Source organism: Triturus cristatus, chromosome 11, assembly GCF_964204655.1.
Source record: "Triturus cristatus chromosome 11, aTriCri1.1, whole genome shotgun sequence".
NCBI classification, from domain to species: Eukaryota; Metazoa; Chordata; class Amphibia; order Caudata; family Salamandridae; genus Triturus; species Triturus cristatus.
Genome location: NC_140594.1, coordinates 836,130,914 through 836,143,646, shown reverse-complemented (window position 1 = coordinate 836,143,646; position 12,733 = coordinate 836,130,914). Strand labels below are relative to the sequence as shown.

The 12,733-nt window shown below is 51.0% G+C and overlaps 1 protein-coding gene across 1 annotated transcript in view; it reads left to right on the top strand.

Moving 5' to 3' along the window:
* LOC146785503 (uncharacterized) overlaps nucleotides 1–12,733 on the top strand; it is a 213,389-nt gene that overhangs the window by 90,286 nt on the left and 110,370 nt on the right. The window lies entirely within an intron of this gene.

Genomic DNA, 12,733 nt, shown 5'->3' with positions numbered 1-12,733 from the left:
TAGAGGTCATGGCTCATGTGGAGGTTCCCGGGGAGGGAGGCCCATGTATGTGTGGCCAGGTGGGAGAACAATGTCCTGTGTGCTGGAGTACAGTGGATGTGAAGAACGGTGGCCAGGGCAAGGTTGGATGCACGGAGATGGCCCAACGGGATCTAGGATGACAGACGTACAAGGTTGGTCGGGTTGTGGACTGCCTCCTGAGTGTGGGTGGGGAGTGGGGAGGTCACCCTGCAGCAGACAGTGATCCATTGCAGCTATCCATGGTGGACGGTGAGGTGGCTGGGGTGCAGGGTGTTGAATCTGAGGTGTGCATATGCCCCCTGGATGTGGACAAGTTTCCTGTGAGTTTGGATGCACTTGCTCCGTAGAGGACAGGGCAGTATTTGACACAGATGTTGTCATGGACCTGGGGGATGGTCTGTCTTTTCTTGGAGTGGATCTATCTGTGGATCAGGTGCATAATAGAGAGGGCGTTGCAGCATGAGATACAGATGCTGTGGACTAGCATGGCAAATGTGAGCGAGCCAAACATGATGCACACCATCTTGTGTGTGTGGCCACTGGGTGCTTGTGCAGGGCTCTTGCAGGTGGGACAAAGGCACTTGACCCAGCTGGAAGGGGACAATCCTCAGATGTTCAGCTCAGTCCTGTACAAGTCCAGCCTCAGGTGGCTCGTGTGCAGCCATTCATCAATAGATCTCATGCATACTTGAATGATGGAACTGCCAATGTCTGTGTCTTTGTTGAGGGTGAGGAGAACCTGGCTGTCAATGGCATACGAGCTGATGATGAGGTGCTGTGCGCATGTGATGGTGGAGAGGGGTTCCTGGACACTCTGTAGATTGACATGCTGAGAGATGATACCTGTGCCATGTCCCAGACGATGACACCATACTACATGCTGAAGCCTTGAGTCCCACTCCCATGCCCTTGCTGGGCTACAGAGCCAGTAGGGAGTATTAGGGACGTGACCTGGTTGGTGTGACAGGGTCTGGAAGGCGGGGCAGCACAGTGTAGGCCGTTGGAGTTGCACACTCAGCATGCAAAGGTGTCGTGTGTGTGCCCAGGGTATGTCTGACAGCAGGCGTTAGATGTGCGGATGGACATAGCTCGGAGTGTGGCTGATACATCAGACTGTAGTGTGATGTGGGTAATGCAAGGACAGGATGGTGGTGCAATGTGCACCTTGCATGTGCTGATGGTCCAGCCTTTGGCACCGCGTGGCGGCAACAGTGGCATAGACAAGCTGAAGACAGCAAAATGAATGGGTGGAGGGAGGAAGTGAGGACCATCCTGGAGGCATGTGTGTTGCCAAATCTGGATACTCTGTTGGACCTTGCTGCAGGGATCGCAGCAACAGGCGGCATCTCCTTGCAAAATGACAGAATTTGCACACATAGACTAGGATGTCAGAAGGACAACTGCAACAGGCGCGTGTGTAAAGTAAGGAGTGTCCAGTGTCACATGGCACACCCAGACACAATGCATGCACAATCACCAAAGAAGCATGACACCGGATCAGGAAACTGAAGGCCGACCTGCGCACAGGAGACACACCCTCAGCAGCTGTTGGTGGCCCATTGTGCGGACCAACATGCCAAAAACATACACGACCATGTACTTCATGCCCACTAGGGAGCCTAACCCATGAGCAACTACATGCATGTTGCTAAACTACACATGGACTCCTATGCATAATCTTCTACAACTATGCCAGATATGCCGCATGCAAAGTGGCAAGAGACCTGCATTGACAGAGATGAGGCACCTTGGAGTGTGACAAACACCTTTATTACTCAGTCTCACACTAAGGGAAATCAATCAATTGGAACAGACTCACAGGTCATTTGGCTGACCATGTGTGACCTACACTGGACACCCCCTTCAACACACAGATGTGTAAATCCAACTGAGCTGGCACACAAGTGAAGGGGTTGAGCCTAACACCCCTTGCTGCACACGGAGAGTCCACAATTCCCCATTGAGCCTCATATGGGGATGTCCCACACTATGTCCACCATTAGCATCCCGTATGTTCCTTGGAGACGTTATACACACATTGATACCTTCATCAGAATCCACACACCATTACAGATGACTGTCAGGAAGGGTGACCATCAATTCATGGGAGCCATGCAACACGTCATGTGGCCCATGGTGAGTCGACATGTATGCATGGTAACACAACATGCACAGGAGCAGTCCCCACATATCACAAACACGTACCACCCACAAAATGCCTTGCTGTACTCCTTACCCCAAATGACTTTTCACCATGTCTGTGCATGTAACTCTGATCCAGCACACGTTGCAATACTCATGAGGAATAGCAGGAGGGCAATGATGACATGAGCAGACGACAGCCGCAAGAACCTGGGGAGGACAGACACACAACAATTCAGCAAAGAGTTAGTAATCCGCAAACATGTACATGTACTCTACAGGAATGATGTTGTCACCATGCCCTTAACAAATTTAGTGTCCCAGCTAATATGTGTGGAATGACATCATGACTTGAATGACACATCAGAACACACCTCCAAGTCACTTAGCACACAGTCAGCTCGACACACACATTGCAACACATGCCACACAAGGCTCAAAGCGTGCACACTCAGACACAGGGACTCACCATCATGAGAAGACTTTGTGGATAAGCTGACTCCGGATGTCCTCATCCTCATCCTCACTTGCCCCGTGCCCGAGCCCTTCATCCTCCACGGGTGGATTATCCTGCTCATCCGGATCAAGGATGAGTGGCACGGCCTTCTCCACTGCCATGTTGTGCAGCATGCAGCACACAATGAAGATTTTGCAGACCTTCACCGGGGCATAAGGGAGGGTGCCGCCGGTCTTGTGGAGGCACCGGAATCTGCTCTTCAGGAGTCCAAACGTCCTCTCAATCACGCGCCTCGTCTGTCCATGGGTGTCGTTGTACCAGTGTTCTGCAGCTGTTCTGGGGTTGCGGAGAGGCGTCATCAGCCATGGCATGTTGGGATAGCCAGAGTCCCCTACATGGAAACATCATGTAAAGAAGTGGGTCAGGAGATGCCGTAAGATACAAAGATAGCGCTGAACACAGGACTAACAGAGTATACCCACCAACAAGACATGCTCGTTCCGCGTGCAGCTGCAGCATCATTTCTGGCACCCTGCTACGCCTCATGATGTATGCATCGTGTGCGGACCCTGGAAAACGTGCACAGACATGGGAAATCAGCATGTTAGCAAGACACACCACAAGGGCATTAATGGAGTGGTAATGTTTTCGGTTTTTATAGGCTACCTCCTGTGCCTGTAGTGGTACCAAAGCCACATGTGTCCCATCAATGGCCCCAATTACATGAGGCATCCCTCCCAGGGCACAGAACTCCCCCTTGACACCTGTCAACTGCTCACGAGTGGGAAATGGATGAATTCATCCAGGTGCAACAACATGGCTTCTATAACATCATGCAGGACACGGCTGAACATAGTCTGGGACATGCCACCGACATCAGCTATGGTCAATTAAAACGTGCCGGTGGCAAAAAAATGTAGGGCTGCCATCACCTTCACCTTGGGGGTCAGAGCTGTAGGATACTTGTGTTGTGGTTGGAGGTGTGGTGCAAGCCGGCGGGTCAAGTCCTCTATCAACTCTTGCGAGAATCGGTATCTGCGTATGCAGTCATGTTCACGCACGGCATCCAGGTCTGGCATTCGTCTGGGGAGTGGCGGTGCCCTGCAGAGATTTGGAAGGAATAACGAAGAGTGAGTACATTACCACACCAATGTCACTGAGGTGAGCACATGTTCAACAGCTAATACACATCTGCTTAATACAGAGTCTGTGCTGTGCAATACATCCAGGACACGTGGGCCAGCCAGGTGATACTCGTACGAAGAGCCAGTCACAATAGTTGCATGGCAATGTTGAAGTGACATGCCATGAAATAGCTGTTGGCCAGTGTAAGTGACAAGCCAGACACATTACATGAGTGACAGACATCCACATATCAGCATTAGAAGGATGTCATCTCATACAGACAGCTGGCGGTAGTCTAGACGCACAGGTCACATGTTATCTGGAAACGGACAGATGACACACATTTCCATTAAGGGGTCCATGTCAAAAACTGATGTCACAGACATTGATACAATGCCGATATTGCCTCATGTCAGGAAGTCATCTTCGAACCATCATGACACATGTAACGTGTGAGTCCACATGTGGCATGGTGTGCGTATATGTGTGTCATGCACAAATGCACACATACACATGTTGGAAGCTGCAACAGCAGATGGAGTTGACGGAACACCAACGGAAAGCTCATGGGAACACATGACACACACATGACATAGTCACATCGTGGCACACTGGGAGTCACATGTGAGGTGTAATTATCCGTGTACCTGCCATCAGGGGACAGTTGCGGGTGTTGCTGACTGTGCCATACCAGTGATGCAGTGCTTGACACGTGTGTCGTACATGCCCAAATGTGCAAAGTGTGAAGGGAAGTGTGCCACATAGTGCCCCATCACACATGACATGTGTAAACAGCTCATCACACATCTATTGTGCCACAACATGAGGAGACATGTGCCACATCACTGCCTGACACACCTAGGCCCTGCACATGAAGGACTGCACTGACAATGACTTGATGTACAGCCTTGTGCGAGTCTGACACCTCCATTCCTTTCGTGTGCGCCTCCTATCACCAGTGTAAGTTGTGAAACGCAGTACACACGCTCTGAGGGCGTGTGTAGGGCCCGTACTCATGCGTGTACGGCCCGTACATGCGTGAGTACGTGCCTATCACTATCGTTGGGGGTACCATAGGGCCTAGTGATAGGCACATACGCGTGTACGGCCCGTATCACTGTAGTGATGGTGCCCTAGGGGTACGTGTGAAGAGCGCCGTACCTGTGTGGGGATTTAAGAATTACAATGGGGACACATGAGGGACAAGTATTAGGGCCTAAATGCATGCTGGTTGTCATGGATACCGAGTTTCAAGTTCAAAATTTCACATCATGTGATCCGTAAAAATCAGTTTGCCACATTTAACATTGTTGCAAAGTGGTTGTTGACTTGACATGATGCTGCAAAATCGAAAGATGCAAAGGCTGTCACTGGTGTATGTTTAAAGGGATTGGAGGAAACGTAGGATGCAAATGAGTCTGACCAATCACTCTGTACTCCTGTATATGAAATAGGCCAGCAAGGCAGATATAAGGCAGGCAGAACCCATGAGAGGGCACTTGCCTGCACAACATGTCAGTCGATACCACTGCTGCTGTATTGTCTCCCTCTGGCACCATGTCAAGGACTGTGGAGAGGGCCCAGCCTTTCACCCAGGAGGAGAACGAGGCCCTGCTGGATGTGATCCTCCCACAGTACCCCATGCTGTATGGTCGACCAGGGGAGCAGGTGAGTGCTGACTCCAGTACCTTTGCCTGTGCACCTTTATTATGTCTGTCACTTCTGGCATTGTGGCCAGGTGTGACAGACATGCAATGTTGGGTGGAGTGGGTCCCGGGGGGGGGGTGGCTTATGTCTCTCATGCAGGGCTTGATGTAGTTCATGTGTGCACTCCTCAGTTGCATTGTGCTTACTGTGACATTCACTGCATAGTGCATGACACATTCCGCCAGTCAAATCCTCTTGGGCATTCTTGTTCTATTGTCCTGCGGTGATTCAGTGGTCACCCCGGTGTGACAGGTGACTGCACCCACAGATGTGTGTGAGAGATGAGTGGAGCTGTGGTGAGAGTGGTGAGAGTGTCCAAATGATGTGTACGCCCCCTGGACTTTGATGTCTGTGAATGTTTATTGTCATGTGGATGAGTGTCTATGTGGAGTGTTGCACCACAGCTGCATGGAGGAGGCAACTGCTCAATCCATCTGATGTGTGAAGTAAGCCGTGCTGTGTGTCTGACTTGCTGAGCTAGCCCCACACCTGTGACCCCCCCTGGCAAGTGGCACATGTGCAGAGTGAGGTTTGCATCAGCTGTTGCCAATGGCAGGTGATTGATGTGTGCCTGTGTGTGTCTGTGTACTCTGCTGAGGTTTCGTCAGTGGCCTGGTGCATGTGACTGCTTTGCGTTGCTGTCCATCAGCCTTGTGTTGCTTGGGATGCACAGTGTGTGCCATGATCAGGGATTGGTTCGCACCCCTCATGCCACCTGTGTACTTACTATACCATGTAGTGCATTGCTGCGTCCCCAGTGGAAAAAGTCCCTATGACTAAGGTGCTATTACTTGCCAGCATACTATGCCCTGTTCTACAAATCTAAGATGTTCAACTGTGTGTCTCTGTGACATGGTGCAGGTGTAGTGATGTTGTCCCACTTTGTCATCCACACAGGTATCCCCCTACCACAAGGGGAGGATCTGGAAGGACGCCATCAAGGCCGTGCAATCGGCGGAGGGTCGCAGTCGGCGCCTGCCACAAGTGAGGAAGAGATGGCAGGACATCCGGTGCTGGACCCGGAGGATCGCCCGGGTCATGCTGAAGGAGGAGGCTCCTCGCAAGCATGGCGGGCGCCGGCGCCTGACCCACCAGATGCGGCGTGTCCTGGCGGTGGTCTTCCCTGACCTGGATAGGCGATACAGGAGTTACAGCAGCAGGAAGGGGGTAGGTACATGTGTGTTTGTTGTGTGTCGCCAGCTTTTGTTGCTGCTCATTCGCCTGGAGACACTGCCAGGGTATATATGTGCAGTGCATATCATGTTCCCCCACAGTCAACCTGTGCTGTTCTTCCTCCCTTCCCCTCCTTGACATGTGTTACCTGGTCTGTGTGTGATCACTATTGCACATGGTCATCTAGGCTGCCAGTTTATCAAGGTGCACACTGCTTTCAGCATCATGTGTGGGGGTGGTCTGCCTGTGCCCTATCCTGTACAGTCATTAGGGGGTGCATATTTGTTGCCACTGATGCTGAGTCCCAACATAGGAGTGTGAGGTTTCAAATGAACAGACTTGCTGTATGCATTACCAATGTTGTGGCCTCAGACAAGATGTGCATGAGTGGGGATATATGCATAGTGGCGGGACGGTTGCTCCTGTAACAGTCAGCTCATTCCAGGACCATGGAGCAGTGTGCACACTACAGTCCCCTGTCACAGCCTGCCCTCCTACTCATGTGTGTCATCCAACACTGTGCACATTCACTGTGGGTTCATCATGGCTCTGCCTCTGTGGCATTGTTCCCTGGCCTAGGTAGTAGTTTTCACATGTGTTATACATTTGCCCACTGGACAGGGATACAGCAGTTTGCTTGTGCATACTCACACTGGGCAGTGCCTGTGTGGCTACTCACAACAATCTGTTGATGTTTGTTTGTGACCAATATGTTTTGCCAGCCCTACAAGGAGATGTCGTGTTAATGAAGCTAGTTTTCATGCACAGTTATTGTAACCCTGAATAAGAGCTTTCACTTCTTGATTGGTATCAGTCACATTGACTCAGGTATGGGTGGGTGTGTGCGGGAGGGGCGTACATGTTCAACCCTGATGTTTCATTGCCAGTTCTGACTCGTGTGTGATGATTCGCAGTACAGAAAGTCATCGCGCAGTGCCCCCGTGATGTTGGCCAGTGCTTGCTGTTGGTGCTTCATTGCCTGTGTCAGTTCTTGGCAATCATGTATCCTGCTTGGACATTTTTGGCACCTGTGTGTGGTTCAGATGCTACACAGTTGTGACTTTGTGTGCTGACATCTGTGGGTACATTCTGGCTTGCCATGAGGGGGAACCCACAGTACAGCTAGCCTTTTTTGCTAAACAATTGCAGGCCCATTAGCTTATGCATTTTCCTGGGTGTGGACATGTGTGCCACTCCAGATGACAGTCAGTAGGTCATATGTGTAGCCAACTGTGTGATCAGGTGACGGATAGCCATGTGACAAATGACATTATTCAAGTTGTTACTCTAGGAAAATGTCCATTGGCACTCACTACACCGGTCAACATGTCTCAATGTTTCATATGCTTGACCTTGTTGTTTGGTTGTGAAGGACAATGATGTGCCTGCATGACAGATGTCTCCCAAGGAAGTGCACAAGACACCACCTTTACACTTTCCAGGGACACGCTGGCACATTTGAAAGTAAGGCACAGTTTGGACAACACTTGTTTGGAGTTCATACATATACATGTTCCCACAGTGTGCTAGCATTTGGGTTAGTCCTTGGTTGTTGCTGATACCAACTTACGAGTGTCAAGTCATCCAGCCACCCTGGTGCCATGTATATGTACTTACTGCTACGCCATTTCTGCCTAACAGTGGCTGATTTGAATGAGTCTGGCAGCTCAGACAATGACTGTGTACATGTAGTTTGGTGTGCACCTCCTTGTGTGACTTCTGCTATACAGACACATGTGTGTTGTGTTCAGAGTGCCACATTCACACATGCTAGACATGTCCACTTTGTAAAGAGTTGTGATTCTCCAGGAGTCACAATGTATTTCTTTGGGGTGTCAAAAGTACTCACAGGTCTCTGAGTGTGGGGACACCTTCTGCATTGGCATGTGGTATTTGGCCTTGGGTGCGACAATACTGTTTGTTTCCCAGTGAACAAGAGGTGGCATGCCTTCATAGTCTTGCTGTGCTCAACTGATCCCAGACACTAGCTTCTCATGATCTTGTGATTTCAAGTTATTTGCTGTTGTGTCCTAATTTTCATTGTTTGCAAGTGGCATGGTGCGTCAACCAACTGGGGAGTGCAGGGCTTACATATGTGGGGAGTATCCTAGATGTTACTCCTGATGCCTTTCCTGATATGCACTGTTGCCTATTTTGTTTGGACTCATGTGTCAGATGTATACAGGTGACTGATTTTTTCCTGTCTCTTCACCTTGCCCACAGCATCATCGGAGGACACCGAGGGAGACACCGGCACGGACGTGGAGGAGGGATCGAGCAGTGGTGCCACCACTGCTCTGGAGTCGGTGGAATCTAGTGGCACGGAGGGCGAGGGGAGTGAGGCGGAGGACCTGCCCAGTACCAACACAGACTACGAGGCAGACGGGTCCGAGACTGAGCTCCCAGAGGGGGCGGAGGCTGCTCCCAGAGCAGAAAGCAGCAGTACATCTCTCGCGGCCCCCTCCATTCCCATCACTGCCCTGCTACTTGCTCGGGTCCCTTCTGTCCGTGCTAGGCCACACCGTGTCTCCTTCGTGCCAGGCACCGCACCCCCTGCCCCTGTCCCCCCTGCTGCCCTCACTGCCGTGTCTGTGGACATTCAGCGGCAGTTGCAAGTTGGGCAGACATCGATCCTGACTGTCTTCCATGGCCACACCAGACTGCTGACCCAGATGGTGTCGTACATGGAGGGCATGTCATCAGCGATGTCTGACCAACGGATGTTGCTGAGGTCCCTGGACTCGTCACTGACGGCAGTAGCGAGTCACCTGCAGCGCTGCCTCCCCCTACCCCTGGCCCATCCACAAGTCCAACACCCATGCCTGTCCCAAGCACACCAAGACATCCACACACACGCACCCCACCAGACACAAGCAGCACACCACCACGTAAGGGCAAGCGCACACCTCCTGACACGCACACTCAGGGGGTAGCAGGCACACCCACTGGGTCTGGGGCACACAGGCAGGCACGCAGCCACAGTCCTCATCCACATGACTCACTCCCCAGTCCCTCCGATGTCACTCCCCTTGGCTCCCCTGCCCCAGATACGGAGAAGGAGGCCTACTTTGCTGGGCCTCAGCCCCACTAGTTCACCTGGACGCAAACGGTCACGGCATTCCAAGGGTAGGGGAGTTAAGTCCCCCAGCCCGTCCACCACCTCCCCCAGTGGTGCTGCAACCCGGGGAACAACCTTTACAACGCAACTTTTACAACGCACTACACTTACAACGCATTTTTTACAACGCACAATCCATTACAACGCATGACATTACAACGCATGACACTACAACGCATTTTTAAAAACTACCTTTACAACGCATTCCATTACAACGCATACTACCATTACAACGCATACCATTACAACGCATAATATAGTAATTTTTACCCCTATACTATCCAACACTTACCCTACTGTTGCACCCCCTGGAGTTGGAATAGTAATTTTTACCCCTATACTATCCAACACTTACCCTACTGTTGCACCCCCTGGAGTTAGAATAGTAATTTTTACCCCTATACTATCCAACACTTACCCTACTGTTGCACCCCCTGGAGTTAGAATAGTAATTTTTACCCCTATACTATCCAACACTTACCCTACTGTTGCACCCCCTGGAGTTAGAATAGTAATTTTTACCCCTATACTATCCAACACTTACCCTACTGTTGCACCCCCTGGAGTTAGAATAGTAATTTTTACCCCTATACTATCCAACACTTACCCTACTGTTGCACCCCCTGGAGTTAGAATAGTAATTTTTACCCATATACTATCCAACACTTTCCCTACTGTTGCACCCCCTGGAGTTAGAATAGTAATTTTTACCCCTACACTATCCAACATTTACCCTACTGTTGCACCCCCTGTAGTTAGAATAGTAATTTTTAACCCTATACTATCCAACACTTACCCTACTGTTGCACCCCCTGGAGTTAGAATAGTAATTTTTACCCCTATACTATCTAATACTTACCTTAAATGCAATTTACTATTATGCGTTGTAATGGTATGCGTTGTAAAGGTAGTATGCGTTGTAATGGAAATGCGTTGTAAAGGTAGTTTTTAAAAATGCGTTGTAGTGTCCTGCGTTGTAATGTCATGCGTTGTAATGGATTGTGCGTTGTAAAAAATGCGTTGTAAGTGCATGCGTTGTAAAAGTGTGCGTTGTAACGACATACATCCCTGCAACCCACCCCCCTCCTTGGGGCCTGTTGTTTCTCCGGGTGCAGGGGAGATGCTTGAAGAACTGGCAGAAGTGTGCAGCGCTGAGCTCGCCTCCACCTTTGGTGCTGCCCCACCCCCTGTGGTGGAGTCGTCCGTCCCTGCACCCACAACACCTACCGTTCCCCCTCTTGTCCCTGCGGTGCCTGGTCCTTCCCTACAGGATGCCCCCCCCCCAGTCGACGAACCACTCTTGTGATGTGCAGGCAAGCTGGGGGAGACGCATGGCCATGTGTCCCCCCCCAAGGACTGCTGATATGGACTGGCCATTGGCCTTTATGAATAGTCTCGTATACACATTATTATTTTCATGCTGAATAAAGCATTTTCTTTGGAAAAGTCTTGCATTTCAGGTATTGATGTTGATGCTGATGCTACAGGAGTTGGTGTTGTGGGCATGTGTTATGTTTCAGGGAAATGTTGTGGTCTGCTGCTCATGGGGTGGAACCTGGTATCTGCATGCCATCACGCGATCTCTGCAAAGATTCTTTGTCGTGAATGCTCTTTGTATTTGGAGACATTGTCCCAAGGGGTTTTCCTTCCTCTGTGGCACCTGACATCTCCCCTGCAGAGAGTTGCACAATTGTTGTGTTGCCCTGTGTCTACATGTCCTTTGTTGGTGATGGATCCCTTCAACTCTGGCCATGCCTGCTCAGCAATGTGTCCGGCTGCATCGTCTGTGCCATCCTTGGTACTCACTGTACTTGTGTATAGAGTATTTTGCCATGCCTTCATGGATAAATGGTCCCCTTTCCGCACAATGCATGTGTGTAATCCCAGCCTAGTACACATATGGTACTTGTTCTGCTGGGTATTTGAACACCTGACTCACAATTGTGGGCATTGTATCTGTGGGAACTCCACCCTATTCCTTCCATGACAGACAACATCTTGGTGGCTAGCCCAGCACCTGAACATTCCTATCAGTCCTGGGGTGTGCGTGACAGTGTGTGTTCTCTTTGGCTCTCTTAGTTTGTTAGGCAGTGACATGACTATACAGTCTTGTGGCATGATCTCAGTGTGTGTATTGTGCTGCATCTGCCAGGGGTGGGTATGCATGTGTTATTTGTCCTCACACCCACATGTGGTGTGTCATGCAGTGGGGGTAAGACCTACTTCCTCCTGGGAGTGGGACACTGCTGTCAGTGATGTGTTGTTATGGCACTATCATCATTGTCCTAAGTTAGGGATACGTACATTCACCCATGGAGCTGTGGTCATCTGATAATGATGTACACCCCCATGTCTCTGTCCACTGCTGGGAGTCCTCTGCACCCACCCCTCATATGTCTGGGCACTGCTGGGAGTGTTAGGCACCCACCCCTCATATGTCTGGGCACTGCTGGGGGTCCTCTGCACCCACCTCTCACATGTCTGGGCACTGCTGGGAGTGATAGGCACCCACCCCTCATATGTTTGGGCACTGCTGGGAGTGATAGGCACACTCCCCTCATATGTCTGGGCACTCCTGGGAGTGTTAGGCACCCACCCCTCATATGTCTGGGCACTGCTGGGAGTGTTAGGCACCCACCTCTCATATGTCTGGGCACTGCTGGGAGTGATAGGCACCCACCCCTCATATGTCTGGGCACTGCTGGGGCACTGCTGGGAGTGATAGGCACACACCCCTCATATGTCTGGGCACTGCTGGGGGTCCTCTGCACCCACCCCTCATATGTCTGGGCACTGCTGGGAGTGTTAGGCACCCACCCCTCATATGTCTGGGCACTGGTGGGGGTCTTCTGCACCCACCCCTCATATGTCTGGGCACTGCTGGGAGTCCTCTGCACCCACCCCTCATATGTCTGGGCACTGCTGGGAGTGATAGGCACACACCCCTCATATGTCTGGGCACTGCTGGGAGTGATAGGCACTCACCCCTC